We start from the raw sequence: 20,237 nt of genomic DNA on the forward strand, positions 1-20,237 counted from the left end.
AATATCTATCAATCTAGGGTTCTATCTATCACTCTAAAAATTTAAAGCTTCTATCAAAAGATATTAAATACAATCAATAAAGCTTTAAATTATGAGTGTTACAAGTTTGTAAGGCTTTAATTGGTGTGGAATAAATTTGGCAGCACTTCTCTCCTTAATTTCAATAAATGAAATCAACCAACTCTCCAAGAAAAAAAATTCTACAGAGCTTCGATAGAGTTTTTGCTGATAAGTGTTTTTAATCTGCTACAATTCTTTTCAGTTTTGTAGAAGGTAGAATGTAGGAGAGATAGAAGAGACTACGTGGCTGTTTTTAGTCCTTGCATTTAGTACCAAGAAGATTGTGTGGCGACCAGAGTATAAACCAATAATTTGTACACTATTAATTTCTCTATGGCGACTACTACTATTCACATGAACTGTTGCCTTGATTATTTCTATCTCTCTGGCGACTACAGTAGCCGTCTTTCCCTTGCAATAATTTTAGATAAGTTTTGTGGCCACCAGGTAGTATAAATTCTCCTATGGCGATCAAGAGGGAGTAGAATAGTAGTATTGTGCTAATCAATTAAAACAGTGTTCTATCCATTTACTTTCTTTTATTTCGGATAGAAACAAACAGCAGGAGAAAGACGGGACGCGCCAGGAGTGCTGATGAGTTCACGCACGGAACAATAAAGCAAGGAGCGGTGGAAACTGAGCACCACGCGCGGTTTTTATTGCAACACAGCTTTAAACAAACACCTTCCATTTTCAAAATTTCCACATGCTACTCAGAGTTTCATTTGTTCACTCGGGTCCCGCACTGAAAATCAAGCATAAAATGAAGCTGCTTTTGTTGTTTATTGAATCGATCACCTGTGTCTTTTTCCACTTCCATTCGAATAAAATCAATTGGATCAATTTAAAGTACAACCTTGCATATAAGAAAAGTCAACTGACAATTTCCAGGATTTAACGTAAAAATAAATATTTAGATTTTTAATTTAACTAAATAAATAAATGCAGTTTAATTACATTTATTTATTTAATTAAAAATCAAACCTTAAGATTTATTTTCTGAAATTAAAAGTTGATATTAAATTAAATAAATAAATGTTTTGAGTTTTATTTATTCATTTAATAGAAATCAATTTTTGATTTATTTATTTTAAAATCAAATTGTGATGTAAAAAAAAAATAAATGAGATAATTTTCATTTATTCATTTAATAAAAATCCACCATTGATTAAAAATAAATCCCGTAAATCCCCGAGTTGTACTTCTCTGAATCTTCAGGCCTTCTAATCTCCGGGATTTTGTGCCTCAAAATATTTCCAGACTCCTCGAGTACAAAAACCACTTAACAATATTTCTAAAAATAATATTTCATTTCCTTTCACGGATCACTGACGTCTCGTGTACGGGTCTAGTTCAAAGATGACTAGTTCCGCTCTCAGGTCTTCGTATTATACCCGTACAAACCACTGTTAAGTCTTCTACCAAATATAACCAACTTCATGGGAAATTCTTGAGGTCTTCACATTGATTCTGACAACTACTTCGAATGACTCCAACCTTATTCCTCCGATACCTGAACATATTAATGAACTTCATATGGATCACTGTTGACGTCTTCTTCACTTCATCTAACAAAACCTTTTATGCATATACCCAATTAAACAATCTGTACTAATTTTAGTGGGACATAGATTATTTCAAAGTCCTTGTTCTATGTTGAGTTATCCAAACCAGTATTGTTGATATAAACATACAACTTCAATCTTGCTCAACAATCTCCCCCTATTTGACTGTTACACCTGACGGTCAAATAATAATGGAGAAGCAACAATTTGGAGGATAACTCAACTAACCTTATCCAAAAATCTTCAATTAGCTTTCAACTTTCAATCCTGGACTTAAAAATAATACTATCTTATATCTACCGCATCTTCTATACACATTCAACTTCAGCAGAAAACAGATTCTTCTCTCCCTTATGTAAAGTTGCAGATAGATACGTCTTCCAAATACTGTCTTCAATAATCTTCAGATCTTCCCATAAAGCACATAGAAAACATTTTTGAATCCAGAACCAAAGCCCAATAATCTCTCCCCCTAAGATGAAGAATCTATTCCTTAGTACAATAAAGTTAGAAATCCCTATTCTTAGTTACAAAAAGACTATCAGTCCAAAATCTCTTTATAATCTCTCCCCCTTAGTTGAGTAATCCTTCAAAATGTATTCAGAGTAAAACCTTAGGATCAACCAACTAAGTGAAGAGACTATTTGGTAACCATTCCTCACAGTGCAAGTGCGTGATTTCTGTTTAGTGACCTCACATTGTATTTCACTCCACTCTACACTCAAGTGTTTGTCACTCAGTCTCACAGTGTGTCACTCACTCAAAGCTCCAAACATCCAAGTGTACCTGCGAGAAAATCCTTTTCATAAAAAAGTTGCCTTCCACCTTCAAGGATGAAAACTCTCAGTCAAGAGATTTTCAAATGTTCCTTCTGAGAGGGGAAATTAGGATTCTTTTAAGTGGAAGAATTCCTGATATCCCTCAACTTCCATGAAGAAGTATACCTTATAAACTCATCAGTTGATATCTGAGTCCTCATTTATAAGTTGCTATTTTGACTAAGTCAAAATCATATCCAGATTTGAATTCTGGGAAGATAACCAATGATCAATGATATGCCATTAGGGATCAAAGATTTCTTCTGAAGTCTGTGAAGACTTATCAAAGTAAGCAACCAGGATCATATGTTCTTAATCAAGACAAGAGATAAAGAGTAGAACATGATCTAGGATTTCAACCTATTGCCATTGACCTTGATATGGTTTGACAATGATTGTTGCTTCAATACCTTCCTTGTGTGAGTGAATCTCACATGTGCATTGGAAAGATTTTAACCAAGGAGTAGTGACTCTATACAGATGCCTTGGCTGATAGGCGAATTTTAAATAGATAACATTCTGTTTGGAGAAAGCACCTAGTAACTGTTTATATGCCTTTTTCAGTTCTATATTCTTTTGAGAGAATACAGATGGGCTTACAGATGTCTCACGTTATAGATACTCCACTTCTTTGTGAGAGACAGAGCTGTAGGGTTGACCTTTCATTCCTTATGTGGTGCTTCTTGGCACTATCTCCCTCATTCTCAACACAACTACAAAACCAAATGGTAATTTTTGCTGAGAAGTGTTTTAATCTGCTGTAATTTTTGTGTTTTATATAAGGTAGAATTGTAGGAGAGATAAGTATTAAATGTGTGGCTTAACCATGTCCACACATTTAAAATTGTACAGCTCATAAGAATAAATTGTATGGCGACCAAGAGGAGAGTAGCACTTGGAATAATATTTTGTGGCGATCAAGAGTGTCTGTGGTGACTTATTGTGATTAGTGCACCGACTTTTCTTTGTATAATTTTTCCTATGGCAACCTAGAGTAGTAAAAGTAGAACACTTACATGCATTAATCATGTGGCAACCAGGTAGAAGATTGCAGTATTGTACAAATGAAATAAACAAACTAGTTCTTTTATTTTACCGAATTGTACCACATGCAACTGCAGGTACAGGGTCTGTTTATGTAGGAGAGAGAACCAGGCGCCAGCTGAAGGAGTAATAGTCACGCGCAGAGAAAGAAAGTAGGAGAGGGAGGGGCGTACGCTGTACGCGCGCGTCGCGCGACTGGGTGAAACCCGATGCAAGACCTGCCAATTCTTGTTTAACAGTGAAACATGTTTTGTGGTTTCCTTGCTTTTGATCTGTTTAATGAATAAACAAAACACACAAGCACATGCATGCACTGTCTGGCTGACATAAAACTCGTACACAAATTCCTTTTCATTTGCAATCTGTATTTCCTTTACACCAAGAAAATTAGTTCGCAGTTTCTTTTGATCAAAGCGAATCAACAAGCATGCAAATCCTGAACTCGAAGAAAACATTTGATATACAAAAACAAATAAATAAATAAAATTTTATTTTATTTATTTATTTGATTAAAAATCAAATATTAATTTATTTTACCAAAAAATAAATATTGGTATTAAATTAAATTAATAAATGATTTGGAATTCATTTATTCATTTGATAAAAAGATCAATTATTAATTTATTTATTTTAAAATCAATTGTGACATAAAATTAAATAAATAAATGAATTAATTTCCATTTACTCATTTAACGAAAATCAGTCATTGATTAAAAAATAAATCTAATAAGTCCTCGGGCTGTAGTCCTTTGTATCTGCAAGCTTTCTAATTTCCGGGATTTTGTACCTTAATATATTTCTAGACTCTTCGAGTACAAAAACCACTTAACAATATTTCTCAAAAAAATACTTCATTTCCTTTCACGGATCACTGACGTCTCGTGCAAAGGTCTGGTTCACAGATGACTAGTTCCGTTCTCGGGCCTTCGTATTATACCCGTATAAACCACTGTTAAGTCTTCTATAAATATAACCAACTTCACTAGGAATCCTTGAGTTCTTCACATCGATTCTGATAACTGCTTCGAATGACTCCAACCTTATTCCTCCGATGCCTGAACATATTAATGAACTTCATATGGATCGTTGTTGACGTCTTCTTCACTGCACCTAACAAAACCTTTTATGCATATACCCAATAAATAATTTGTACTGATTCCAGTGGAACATAGATTATTTCAAAGTCCTTGTTCTATGTTGAGTTATCCAAACCAGTTTTGTTAAGTTATACATACAGCTTCAATCTTTCTCAACAATCTTCCCCTATTTGACTGTTACACCTGACAGTCAAATAATAATGGAGTTAACAGTTTGGAGGATAACTCAACTAACTTTATCAAAAAAAATTCAATCAGCTTTCAACTTTCAATCCCGGACTTGGAAATAATACTATCTTATATCTACTGCATCTTCTATATGCATTCAGCTTCAACAGAGATTAGATTATTCTCTCCTTTATGTAAAGTTGCAGATAGATACGTCTTCCAAACACTGTTCTTCAATAATCTTCAGATCTTCCCATAAAGCAGATAGAAAACATTTTAGAATCCAGAACCAAAACCCAATAATCTCCTCCCTAAGATGAAGAACCCCTTCCTTAGTACAATAATGTTAGAAATCCTTCTTCTTAATTACAGAAAGACTATCAGTTCATAATCTCTTTATAATTTCTCCTCATTAGTTGAGTAATCCTTCAAAATATATTCAGAGTAAAACCTTAGGATCAACCACCCAAATGAAGAGATTATTTGGTAACCATTCCTCACAGTGCAAGTGTGTGATTTCTGTTTAGCGATCTCACATTATATTTCACTCCACTTTACACTCAAGTGTTTTTCACTCAGTCTCACAGTGCGTCACTCACTCAAAGCTCCAAACATCCAAGTGTACCTGCAAGGAAATCCTTTTCATAGAAAAGTTTCCTTCCATCTTCAAGGATGAAAACTCTCAGTCAAGAGATTCAGAAATATTCCTTCTGAGAGGGGAAATTAGGATTCTTTTAAGTGGTAGAGTTCCTGATATCTCTCAACTTCCATGAAGAAGTATACCTCATAAACTCGTCAGTTGATATCTGAGTCCTCATTTATAAGTTGTTGTTTTGACCAAGTCAAAATCAGTTCCAGATTTGAATTCTGGGAAGATAACCAATGATCAAATGATATGCCATTAGGGATCAAAGATTTCTTCTGAAGTCTGTGAGGACTTATCAGAGTAACCAACCAGGATCATATGCTCTCATTCAAGATCAGAGATAAAGAGTAGAACATGATCCATGATTCAACGTACTGCCATTGACCTTGATATGGTTTAACAATGATTGTTGCATCAATCCCTTCCTTGTGTGTGTGAATCTCACATGTGCATTGGAAATATTCTAATTAAGGGGTAGTGCCTCTTATACAGATGCCTTGGATGATAGGCGAATTTTCAATAGATAACATTTTGTTGGGAGAATGCACCTAGTAACTGTTTATATGCCTTTTCAGCTCTATATCCTTTTGAGAGAATACAGATGGGCTTACAGATGTCTTAGGTTATACATACTCCACTTCTTTGTGAGAGACAGAGTTGTAGGGTTGACATTTCCTTCCTTATATGGTGCTTCTTGGCACTATCTCCCTCATTCTTAACACAACTGCATAACCAAATGGTAATTTTATCTGATCACTTAGTTAATATCTCAATAAAATTAAGTGAATTAGAGCAAAATCTGGGGGATGTATCAAAGTAAGGTAATGGAATATTGTTTGAGAAATGTTTGGTTCTAGTGACTTGGGATAGAACCTATGAGGTGTGATAGGCTCTTAGTCAGTTCCTAAAACCATTGAGGGTGTTGAAGATCACAAACATCCGAAGTACAATATCAGAGAATTTAATGATCAAGAACAGAGTAGTCTCATAACTAGAGATCTTTTACCTTTACTTACCACCATATGGATTCATGAAGGATGTCTTAGATGATCATGATTTCTAATTCTTTTGACAATGCTACTCAAACAAATCTCATCTATAACGACTCATATATTTTATTATTTAAATGTTTAATTATTGAATAATTAAATAAATAAAATATGTGTATGGGTTCTGTTAGTTGGATATTATCTTGTTATTAATTATGTGAGATCGTTGGTGTTCAAGGATTATTTATATAATTGTTTGTTGAGCTGTATTGCCTCGTTGTTACTTGTAAAAGTGGTTTTAGGGCAGATTTATTTTCATAAATACTTGGATTGTTTCTAAAATTATTTTTATGGTTTTATAATTTTAATAATTATTTTTGGGATTTTATAAAATTTAGAAATCAATATTTCATCAATTATTTAGCCCTGTATGATTTTATGATTGTATTTATTTATAAAATCCGTATTTAATTTCAGAATTCATCATAAATTACAAAACTCATATTTTATTAAGTTAGAATTATTTTGAGAATTTTAAAATTATTTTGGAAATTTTTGGGATTAATTTCACCCGCGCGTCGATTCGTTTAATTCATAAAAGCGGGTATAAATTGCATTTCAGAAATTGTTTGAAAATTATGAAAATTACATTTTCATTAACTTCGGGATATCTGTAACCTTTTAAGACTATTTTCGTAATATTCTGAAATTGTTTAGAGAGTGACTCGGTCCGTAAATTTGCGAGATTCGGGGCAATCGGGCCTTAAAAGCTCGTAATTATCCTTGCAAACACACACGTCAGTTTTTCAGAATAGGGGGAACGTGTTGCTTCTCATTTGCAACATTTGTCAAACAAAAAATAAAATAAAATCATTAAAAAAGAGAGAAGAAACATATCAGAGGGGAGGAACAGGGGATTGAAGCAAGACAGGGGGTGCTCGATCTCGTGGTCTTCCTCTCAGCCCTTAATCTCTCTGCTACTCTCGATCATTTCTTCCTCCTCCCTGTTCTTTCTTTCCTCCCGATTATCCTGTGATTCCCTTTATTTTTCCGGTGGGTTGCCGACCGCCTGGTTCAGGTTGGTTTTGGTAGCTATTGATTCTATTTCTGCCTGTTAATCTACATATATATATATATACTTGTTGGGTGTATGTATGTCAACATATGTGTGATTGTGTTGCTCGTCCTATTCTAGTTACCACCTGCGTTTCTTTTTCCGGCCGATCTCCGGCTGTGTTTTGTTGTTCCGATTATTTTGTGCGGTTGCTTTTGGTTTGACTGGGATTATTATTAAATTTCAAATTCCATTATGCAGGAATTAGCTGGTTAAAGATTCGTGAAGTAAAATTCATGTGGGAAATTTATTAATTGTAATCGGTGAAGATTCGCGATGGAAACCTGATTTATACGGGCACCCACGAATTTTTACCGCCGTCCGCGATGAATTTCGACGAGCGGACGGTGGACTGTGATGAATAAATTATGAGTTCTAAATTATTAAACAAATAATTAGTTCATAAAATTATTTTTCCGAAGAAAAACTAATTAATTATTTTTAAAAGTCGTATCGTTAATTGGGTGGTGAATTGTAATTGTTGGGTGGTGACTGCATTAGTTTGTAATTGTGATTGGGTTATGAATTAGAATTGATTTGGATTGATTGTTAGATTGGGTGTTGATTGAGACGTCGAATTGTTTTGACGGGTAGTCCGATAAACAAAGGATACGCTGCCTGATTTCCGAGAAATTGAACTACGGAAATACGGGAGCGTATCCAGTGATTATCCGGACGTCGAGCGGATATATAAATGCATATGTATTTTATACGAAACTTGATTGTGCGGTGTGATGATATATTTTGCCAAAACCAATAACCCTAATTTCATAAAATGACGAGTATATGTATTTTCTGAAAACGAACACCGAACCAATTTTCGAGAACATGAATCCTAATTGTTGCGTGTATTATTATAATACCTATAATTATGAGTCGGGATTTGATATCGTATGGGTAGAACTAATAGCGAGGATATGTCAAGCATAGCTGGTCGTCTAACATAGGGTATTTTGACTCTATAGGTTTTAATCGGAGAACCTGAAAGTTGACGTCGGACTAAAGACAGCCTAATGATCAGTTGACAAGCTCGGTTAAGTTCCAATCGAAGGACCTGAGTGTTGAAATCAAATCCAGGGTGCTCTAGTGGTTAGACGTTAAAGCCTGAGCGTCCGAGTCGGCTCATGGCCAATCAGTAATAGTTGTAAAGCTCTGCAAGGCAAGTACCCCTGACCATGCTTTTATGGTTCAGTATATATGAATGAAATGTTATTTTATTTCCGAATAGGAACATAAATATTTTAAGTTACGTATCCCCTGTGTTTGAAAATGTTGTTTAAATATGTTTTTGGGGAAAAGTAACTTTTGAAAGTACCTATCTCTAAAATCTGATTAAAATAAAAGAAGTTTTGAACAATGTGCTGTGACATAATTGATTTTAAGAAGAGATAGGTAAAAGTGATTTTAAAACTGGATAAAACGAATCAAATATTGGATAATGTTGCGTAAGTGGCTAATTTGGTTGTGCGTAATTCATAACCGATTAGTCCAGCATAGTTAATCAGAGACCTAGCTAGTCTCTGCGGATCCGGTTATTTTGTGTGAAAGCCCGATCAGCTTTCCTAGATATTTTGTGTGATAGCCCGGCCAACTATCCTAGATAATTTATGTGGAGGCTTGATCATCCGTCCCTAGATAATATCCAATACATAGCTGATTGTGGTTTTGAGGTTCCAGTAACGGAACACGTGATTGTGGTTCCAGTAGCGGAACAAGTGATTGTGGTTCCAGTAACGGAACAAGTGATTAAGGTTCCAGTATTGGAACAAATGGTTTTGGGTCCCCGTAACGGGACAAATAGTTTTGTGGTTCCTGTAATGGAACGGAAGATTTTGAAAATGAAAATAGCATGCTAAAATTGAACTTTGGTATTTATGCACAACACACGACTGTTGATTTTGTTTTACAGAGCATGCTAGTTTTGATATCCATTTTATACATGTTTTACTCATTTTCTAACAAGTTATGAATTTTGTTCCTATAATTGTTTTATTGTAAATCATTCTACTTGTTAATCATATAGTGGTACTGCTGAGTAATTGATTGCTCACCCTTGCAGAATGTTTTATATCTATATTACAGATGTCTAGGAGATTCTTCCGTGGTACTTATGGCAGAGTTCCAGTTCCTTCTGTGTCAGGCTCCTCTGAGGTAGTTGTGTCAAACCAAAGATGGTCTGTTGAGTTGCTGTACTAAGATAGTATTGTTCAGATTGTTTATAGTAAGTTGGTTGTACAATAGATGTAACCTAAATCATACTTAAACCCGGAAAAGGTCTTGGAAAAGGGGTCGTGGTTATTTATAATTAGTTATTTGAATTATATTATGTTTATTATTATTATTATTATTATTATTATTATTATTATTGGTGACGTCAACTCCTGACCTCGGGCTTGAGGCTGTCACAGTTGGTATCAGAGCTACAGGTTTGAGTCCCTGATTTAGGTTAGGAGTAGAGTCAAAAGAGTGAAGAAAGGTTTATATATAGATGTGAGTTAGCAACTCAATCAGAGGAGCGAGTCTATGAGTTTAATCAAGGGTTCAGAGTCGTAACCCTGACGTCTATTGAGGATTGGCTGGAACTGCCCTAGCTTTTAATAGGTCTCCCTCGTATATATGTATCGTTGGCAATGCCGATAGAGGTTTAGATATCCCTATCGAGAAAACGAGTCTGATCGCGAGAGTTCAGTGTCTGAGCGGGCCTTTGATGTGTCAGCTGAAGAGACGCCAACGTTATTTCTAAATATCCCATTTTCTATGTCAAGGAATGTTACTGGACCAAGTGTGTGACCTCGGTGAGTTTGAATAGTATGATAATAGTCGGTGGCTACTATGACAGTCAAGTTTCATGAAGTATGTGGATCAGTACTGTGGGTTGTATCTTTGAACCCTTATACTTCTTCCTTGAAATGTATTTTATTCCCAGAATAATTGTTTACTATCCCATAAGTTGCTTATTTTTCCTGTGAGAGAGTTAAGAACACGAAGTAAGCAGCTTAGGGTTTTGTTGATCTTGTTACAAATCAGATTCTCCCCTTCTTATTTGTGAATTTTCTACCTGCACATTGTTTCTCTCCTCAGTGATTCTTTCGGTTTATTGGGGGAAAAAATGCATATAATTTGACTATTTGTCTGTGTGATAAAGGGTCTGGTGGGACGCCACCGAATTATGTGTTGTAAGCTATGCGGTACTAAGACTGGCCATCTTATATACTTGGATGGTTGCTCACAGTCATACCTACATTTTCTTCACTGTTCCTTTTTATTCGATTTCCTTGATTTCGAAATTCCAAGGCAATGAATTTTTCAGTAATCCTTGTAGTAGACAGTCTTGATTACTGGGAGTAAATGAAAGTCGGCCGTCAGGGAGAATGAAAGTCCTGTATCATGATGTTATTTAAGAGTAAGGGTAGCAGCGAAGGTTTAAAATCTATCGGTGGAGTTATAGCCTCAGATTCAGTGGTTGGTAAATTACTTGTGGGTGATAAGAAATCATCCTTAGAGGAATGGTTGGTTGAACTTGGACTATGGTGCCTAGAAGAGTCCAGCGTTCCTTAAGTTGACATGATTTACCAGTTGTTCTATATAATTGGTGGTTGATATAGCCATCCAAGTCTCGTAGTATATCAGATTAGTGTTAATGTGGTAATTGAGTAGTGACGGGAAGTTACTCAGTTGCTGTTGTATTGAGGAGCCATGTTACGGTGAATAGTTTCCTTATAATTCAGTTTACCCTTGTTAGGAATATATTGTGAACTTGATGATAAATTAAACAAAACACCTTAGTAGATTTAAGTTAGTGAATTTTGTAGCACTCGATGGATGATCAAATATAGTCCTGACGGATGATTCAATATAGTCCCGACAGATGATGATTTGACATCCATCGGGTGAGTAGCTTATGTAACATATAAGTATTGTAGCACATTTCTGTAAACAACTTTGTGTAGATTCTGTAGGGGCATATGAGTCATGTTGACTACTAATAGATATGCATAATAGGTTGATTAATTGTAAATATGAGATTTCTTGTAATTCTGCATAAGTGAAATAGAATCAAGTGACAAATAGCTACCCGACGGATGGTCAACAAAGCTACCCGACAGATGATCAACAAAGCTACCCGATAAATGACAAGCATGTACCCGATGGATGATCAAATTCAAATATCTGTTGACAGTGACAACACGGTCACATGCGTTGGGTGTTTGCAAAAGGAATGTGGCAGTCTGTTAAGCAGGAATTTGAGAACAAAGAAGCATTACCATTTCCATGCTATTATGAAGATATTCAAAGATGCTGGAATAAAGTAGTGAAGTAGCATGGAGTTAGACTAGATATGTTTTGTTTTATTATCTTGTCTTATTGTCATGTAAACTTGGTGATATATAAACCAAGTGTAGCTAGTAGAATAATTAACTAAGCACACACATTTTCAGAGAAACATTTTCAAGCTGTATTCTGTAACATTTCTCTGTAAATTTAGTTGGTCTACTTGTAAGCAGCTGTGAGCTATTCAAGCTTCACAGGGTTCTCATTCGATATATATATCTTTGATGGATACTTTCAAATCCACCAGAAAGTTTTAAAAGCTTGTGTTTTTATTACTTTGTGTTTTGATTCATATAAATTATTTATTCCGCACTCTGCAAATCTACACTAATATATTATCAAGTAAGAACTATTTTAAAATCTTGAAAAAAAGCCAGAATTACATTCAACCCCCCTTCTGTAATTCTTGTTGTATTGTTAGGGAATAACAATTGGTATCAGAGCAAACTCTTGAAGTACAAAGAGTGTAAAGATCACAACAAACAGCAAGATGAATAAAAAGGATGTTGGAGTTAAAATTCCTTTTCTGGATAAAGACAATTATCACCACTGGAAGGTGAAGATGCACCTACATCTTCTTTCCCAAGATGAGGCCTATGTTGATTGCATATAGAGAGGTCCTCATGTACGAATGAGAGATGCAACTGGCAATGAGCCATCTGTTCCAAAACCAAGGCATGAATGGTCAGACCCTGATATTGAGCAAATCAGGAAAGAAAAGAAGGCCATGAATATATTGTTCAATGGAGTTGATGGTGATATGTTTGATAGCATCATTAACTGCAAAACAGCCAAGGAGGTTTGGGACACTATCCAGATTATTTGTGATGGTACTGAGCAAGTAAGGGAGAATAAGATGTAGCTGCTAATTCAGCAATATGAGCACTTCCATTGTGAAGACAGTGAGTCTCTCACTGATATTTTTAGTAGATTTCAAAAACTACTAAATGCTCTGAAGTTGCATGGAAGAGTCTATCAAACAAAAGACTCTAACCTCAAGTTCCTTAGATCTCTTTCAAAGGAGTGGAAACCAATGACAGTCTCATTGAGAAATTCTCAGGATTACAAGGAGTTCAACTTGGAGAGACTGTATGGCATTCTAAAAACTTATGAGCTTAAAATAGAGCAAGATGAGAGGATGGAGAAAGGAAGGAAGAAAGGAGGGTCCATAGCACTGGTTGCTGAGTTAGAGAAGGAGAAAGAGATGAATGTAGAAGCTGTTGAGTCTACATCAAAGGTCTGTGAAAGCAAGGGCAAATGGCTGGTAGCTGAAAATGAAGATCATTTGAGCCAAGATGACATGGATGATATTGATGAACATCTAGCATTCCTATCCAGAATATTTTCCAAGCTCAAATTCAAAAAGAATTTTGGAGCAGCCAAGCCAAGTAGAAATATGGTGGATAAATCCAAATTCAAATATTTCAAATGTGGCTTGGCAGGGCATTTTGCAAGTGAATGTAGAAAGTTTGATTCTAGCAAGAAGAAGTTTGAGCCTGTTGATTATAAATAGAAATACTTTGAGCTACTCAAACAAAAGGAAAAGGCTTTCATCACACAGGAGAATGACTGGGCTGCAGATGGTTTGGATGAAGATGAAGAAACAAACTATGTCAATCTAGCCCTAATGGCCAAGTCTGATGAAACAGAAACAAGTTCTTCAAGTAATCAGGTAATCACCACTAACCTAGCATATTTATCTAAAACTGAGTGTAATGATGCCATAAATGATATGTCCACAAAATTATATCACTTACGTGTTACACTTAAGTCCCTCACTAAGGATAATGCTAAAATTAAAGAAAACAATTTGTTTTTAAGTGAGAGAAATAATATGCTAGAGTCTCAGTTTATTGAATTTGAAAAATTGAGAATTGAATGCAAGATTGCTAAGGATGAATTAACTGAGTCTTTGAAGAAAGAAGAGATTTTAAAGAAGCAGCTTGAACGAGAACATGAAGTGATTAAAGCATGGAAATCATCCAGAGATGTCCATGCTCAAATTACTAAAGTTCAAGGTATTGAGTCCTTTTGTGATGCAGCCTGGAAAAAGAGTAAGGAGAAGCTGGAGTCCAACTTGGTTGAAGGATTGTTGACAGATGTAGAATCGACGGATGATGAGAATCATCCATCGGATAATCAAAAGGATTATCCGTCGAGTGACAAAGAGCCACATCCGTCGGCTGTGAGTAAACCTGTGAGCAAAGCTAAGCTTGCCAAGCTGAATGAGAAATATGGATCAGTTTCCAAAAACTTTGTTCCGGGAGAATCAAGTCAAGTGAAGAAGGAGAAGAAAGTTAATGTTGGTCATCTGTCCATCAAGCAATTGAATGACAGATTTGTTGAGTAAGATTGAAGCTGTATGTTTATCTCAACAATACTGGGTTGGATAACTCAACATAGAACAAGGACTTTGAAATAATCTATGTTCCACTGGAATTAGTACAGATTATTTATTGGGTATATGCACAAAAGGTTTTGTTAGCTGCATTGAAGAAGACGTTAACAATGATCTGTATAAAGTTCATTAATATGTTCAGGCATCGGAGGAATAAGGTTGGAGTCATTAGAAGCAGTTGTTAGAATCAGTGTGAAGACCTCAAGGATTCCTAGTATAGTTAGTTATATTTGGTAGAAATCTTAACAGTGGTTTATACGGGTATAATACGAAGGCCTGAGAGCGGAACTAGTCATTTGTGAACCAGACCCTTGCATGAGACGTCAGTGATCCGTGAAAGGAAATGGAGTATTATTTTTAGGAACACTGTTAAATGGGTTTTGTACTCGAGGAGACTGAAATATTTTGAGGTACAAAATCCTGGAGATTAGAAGGCCTACAGATTCAGAGGAGTATAGCCCAACGATTATATGATTTATTTTTAATCAATGACTGATTTTTTATTAAATAAATAAATGAAAATTAATTCATTTATTTATTTAATTTTATATCACAATTGATTTTAAAATAAATAAATTAAAATTGATTTTTATTAAATGAATAAATGAAACTCAAAACATTTATTTATTTAATTTAATTTCAACTTTTAATTTAGGAAAAATAAATTAAGGTTTGATTTTTAATTAAATAAATAAATGAAATCAAGTTAATTCATTTATTTAATTAAATTAATAATCAAATGTTTAATTATTTTTTATCCAAAAATTCCAACTAGATCCTGTTTACATGCATGCCAAGTCGAATATGATTTGCTAAGTTCAGCTTTCCAAGGAAAGAAATTGAATCAAATGAATTGATTCAAGTGAATAACAAACACATAATTTGGCGGACTTTGATTTTATGTTGCTCAGTTGATTTACAAGCAGCAGGACCCCTGGCCACTTGCATGTACTCTTTTATTGATAAAAAAGAAAAGAGAATGAACAAAAGAATTAAACATGTACCAAAAGAAAACAGATTGCAGGTTGCGTCTGTTTCTTCCTTTCCCCACTCGCGCGTGTAGAGCACACTCCAGATTTCCTGTTGACCAGCCGCGCGTGTCATGCAACACTCTTTTTTTGGTTTGCTCAGCTTCCTGTATAAACAGAAGGAATAGTGATTGTCTTGTTGAATTTTCTTGCGAATGGAATAACATATGTAAGGCAAAGGCGGCTACTCTATTCCCTCAAGGTCACCACAGACGGAAAAATCGCAAAGGAAAAGGCGGCTGGTTTTCTTTGTGTGGTGACTTTTTTTCTCCGCGTACAGTTCCTCCTGGTAGCTGCATATGATACAAAGCATAAAATAAGGGAACAGCCTGCTTGTTTATTCTGTACAAACACAAAACCAAGTACATGCACAGGTTGCCATAGGCAAATTAATTTATTTTGGCAGTCGGCTGATACAGTAAAATCGCCACATAGCCTCTCCTTGGTCACCATACAAATTAATCCTGCAAGCTGTAATTTAAAACACTTGGTTGAAAATTATCCACGTGTTATCTTCTATCTCTCTTACATTCTACCATCTACAAAATGAACGAATTGCAGTAGATTAAAATACTTCTCAGCAAAAAAACACTATCGAAGCTCTGCATAATTTTTCTTGTAGAGTTAGTTGATTTCGTTTATTAAAATTAAGGAGAGAAGTGCTGCCCAATTTATTTCACACCATTAAAGCCTTACAAACTTGTAACACTCATTATTTAAAACTCTCTTGATTGTATTTAATATTTTTGATAGAAGGAGTGATAGATAGAAACCTAAATTGATAGTTATTATTTTGGTTCTCTCTATATTTGTTGCTTCGAATTATTTATATTCGGAGTTGTAACCAAACCTTTACGGTTTAATTTCTTAATAATACGAATTATTCCGTGAATCTCTTTGTGTTTGTTTATTTCATTTTCGAGGTTTATTTTCCGCTGCAATTAATTAAGAAAAAATGAAAAACATACATTCACCCCCCTTCTGTATGTATATTTGGACCTAACAATTGGTATCAGAGCTTGTTGATCGATATAAAGATCAGATCTGTTAGATTAGCAAGTTTTGTTGTTGATTTTGGTTATACGGAGTTTGGGAGTGCTTTCGGTGTGTAGATCTGATTTGAGTTTGTTGGTTTTGACTTGACTGGTTTGGTATTGTTGACTGACTGGGTTATCGTATTTTGAGACGGTTTATTACAAATTTTTCTCAGATCTGAAAAGATGAGTTCTCAGAAAGTTAGTAGTATCAAGTTTCCTCAGTTTGACAAATCGAGATATAATCTATGGAAAAAGAAAATGCTATTGTATATTCGGGCATCAGATCCAGAGTATATGAGAGTATTGAGAGAAGGAAGACATGTGCCGATGAAGGATCATCCTGAGTTGCCTAATATGAGAATGTCATGCCCTGAAGCAGAATGGAGTGCTCGTGACAAAGAACTGATAGCTCTGGATGAAGGCCTATAGCTTATTTTGGCGGTTTCGATGGATGATGATATGAGTCACCAAATTATGGTCTGTGATAGCGCCAAGCACATGTGGGAAACCATAGAACTGCTTATGGAAGAAACTGAAGATGTCAGGCAGAATCGATTGGATATCTTGACTTCACAATATGAGGTCTTTAAGTCCTTGCCTGGAGAAAGTATTACTCAAGTATTTGAAAGACTGAACAAGCTGTTAAACGAATTAAGTATTCATGGCAAGACTTATCCTCATAGAGAAGTCAACAGGAAGTTTATGCTAGTCCTACCTCACCACTTAGAGGATAAGGCTTCATCTGTTCATGAGCGTGTTTACTTTGAAACCATGACAGAAGTTGTATAGTAAACTGAAGACTCATGAAATGGAGCAAGAACAAAGGAATATCATCTATGGTGGTGGTACAGTTGATAGCAAGAATGATGAACTACTCAAGACAACTGCTCTTGTAGCCAGTGGAATCAAAGAGCTTGACATTACTGCTGAAAAGCCTAAGTCTAAAGCTGAAACACTCTTTGAGGCTGAGATGGATAATGGAAACCTCTCTGGGAGTCCAAGTGACTAATACACCACTAAGGAGCTGTAAAGCATGGAAGATCCTACTATAGCCAATCTAGCAGGGATGTTTAGTAACATCAGGTTTAGAAGAAAGTAAGGCTTTAGGGGTTCTGGAAGCAGCAACCGTGGTCAGAGGTAAAGTTCATCTTCTGGATCAGGTTACAAGACAGGGTTGGTTGATAAAAGCAAGTTCAGATGCTATAACTGTGATGAGGTTGTGCACTTTGCCACTGAATGTAGGAAGCCTCAACAAACAAGGGATAAAAGCAAAGCTTATCAGAAAAAGGACTCGGGTAGCTCAAGGAAGTATCCAGTGAAATCTTACATAGCTGAGGGGAAGAGCTGGGATGACACTGATGATGAAGAAAAGTAATATGGAAATCTTACATTGATGACAGAATCTTCATCTCAGGTAATATTTCCAACTATTCGTGCTTTACCTCCAGATAACTTGTGTGAGAATGAACACTGTATCGCCTTCAGGCCGACTGTCCTAGTGTATGGAAATGTTGTTTCTCATCACTATCTTAAGGCATGATGCAATATAAAGGAATGTATTGAGCAACATGATGCCGTAAAAGAAGTGTATAGAAACATTTGTACTACACTAAGATGTACTCTGCTTGATGTCGAAGACCTTAAAGTAGAACTAAAGAAAGTTAAAGATGAAAATGACAAGTTAGTTCTAGATAGGGTCAGTGTTGAGAATCTTAAGCAAACCAATAAATATTTAGAGCTTAAGATTACTAAGCACCTTGAGATAGAGGAAGAGCTAATGAACAAGAATGCAAAACTAGAAACTAAATTGCATGTTTTTACTGATTCCGCAAATCTTGCTAAGAAGCTCATAGTTGATCAAGTAGTAGGTGTAAAGGTTGGAATAGGTCTAGACTACGACGAACTTAGAAAAGCTTCTAATAAACGAGTAGTTGAAAATGACCTTGTAGAGAAAGTTATTAATTCCCCTGATACACCTCATATTCTTAAGGAAGCTAAGAAGCCTCTATTGAAGAAAGCTACTGTTGAGCCCTTTGATGAAGATAATCTTTATATTGATCATGATATGCTTGTTGAGGATCTCGAGCTCTCAAGGAGACAAAAGGAAAAGAAACCTACGTCTGTTGCTAGTGACTCTGACTTATCTTTTGGCGGACTAGGTTTTACTTCCAAGAATAAGAAGAATAGAAGTAGAAATGGCAGGATAGGAACTAATGGACCTAGGAAGTTATGCAACAACTGTGGTTCTGCTGGTCACCTTACTCATGCTTGTAGAAAGGTTAAAGTAGACAATGTTAAGAATGCTTATGTGCATTACATGCCTAACATGCCTAAAGTTTCTAAGTGTAATAAATCTTTTTGCATGCCATGTGTAGTATCTTTCATGCACACTTATCTTGATTCCACACACTCACATAATACATCTCATGATCATGATAAGCATGTTAGTAAGAACACTGGTAGATCAAAGATTGTAAGCCCTCCTAAAGCTAGGAAAGTGGCACCTGTCACCAAGCCCAAGAGCAAGTCTGTTGGTGCTTCTGAAAGTGACAAGGAAACAGTCAATGATAAAGCAAAAACTGTTAAGCCTGTCAATTCTGTGAAGCAAAATGTTATATATTCAAATGCTTCTAAGTCTTCTGGACCCAACGTAGTTTGGGTACCAAAGAAAACTTAATCATTTTTGTTTTCAGGGCATAAAGTAGAAGAAGGTCATGTGGATCTTGGACAGGGGATGTTCAAGGCATATGACTGGAGATAGAGCCCTGCTATCAAAGGTGGTTGAGAAAGCTGGCCCAGTGGTTACTTTTGGAGATGACATCAGCGGTTATACTACGGGATATGGCTGTTTGGAAATTGATAATGTCATCATTGAAGAAATCTCTTTGGTTGAAGGTCTTATGCACAATCTTCTCAGTATTAGTCAATTCTGTGAAAAAGGATGTGAAGTGCTGTTCAAGAAAGAGAAGTGTTTGATCTCTAATCAGAAGAATGAGAAGCTGACTCTCAATGGAGTTAGAAAGGGTGATTTGTTCGTAGCTGACTGAAATTCTGCAGATGGTTAAATAATGTGTTTCTACAGTAAAGCCTCTCCAGATGAAAGTTGGTTATGGCATAAAAAGCTTTCCCACTTGAAATTCAAGACCATGAATTCTTTGGTTAAGAGGGAACTGGTGAGAGGATTGCCCGAGATGGAATTCAATCCTGATGGACTTTGTGAAGCATGTGAGAAGGGAAAGTCAAAGAGGGCATCACACAAGAAGAAGACAATGACTGACATCATTGAACCACTACAACTCCTTCATATGGATTTATTTGGTCCTGTCAATGTCATGTCTATGTCAAGAAAGAAATATGGCTTAGTGATTGTTTATGACTATTCCAGATACACATGGGTATTATTCTGAAATTCAAAGGATGAAGCACCTGATATGATTATTGATCATATCAACAAGATTGAGTTAGAAGCTGGAGTGCCTGTATGAACAATCAGATCAGATTCAGAAATGCAAAGTTGAATGATTTCTGTGTCGAGAAGGGCATCTCAAGACAGTTTTCAGCACCAAGGACTCCACAACAAAATTGAGTGGTTGAGAGGAAAAATTGAACATTGGTTGAAGCTGCAAGGACTATGCTTAATGAAGCCAATCTTCCTACTTACTTTTGGGCTGAAGCAGTTAACACTGCATGTTATACTCAAAACAGAACCCTGATCAATAAGATATATGAGAAGACCCCTTACGAGTTAATGGCCAACAAGAAACCATCAGTGAAATATTTTTACGTGTTTGGAGGAAAGTGCTTTATGCTTAAGGACGATGAGCATCTTGGAAAGTTTGATGCTAAAGTTGAAGAAGGTATCTTTCTGGGCTATTCTCTGGAGTCAAAGGCTTACAGGGTGTATGTGATTAGTGATCAAAAGGTTGTGGAAAGTTTTAATG

The sequence above is a fragment of the Apium graveolens genome, chromosome 5 (assembly GCF_009905375.1).
Source record: "Apium graveolens cultivar Ventura chromosome 5, ASM990537v1, whole genome shotgun sequence".
Lineage (NCBI taxonomy): Eukaryota > Viridiplantae > Streptophyta > Magnoliopsida > Apiales > Apiaceae > Apium > Apium graveolens.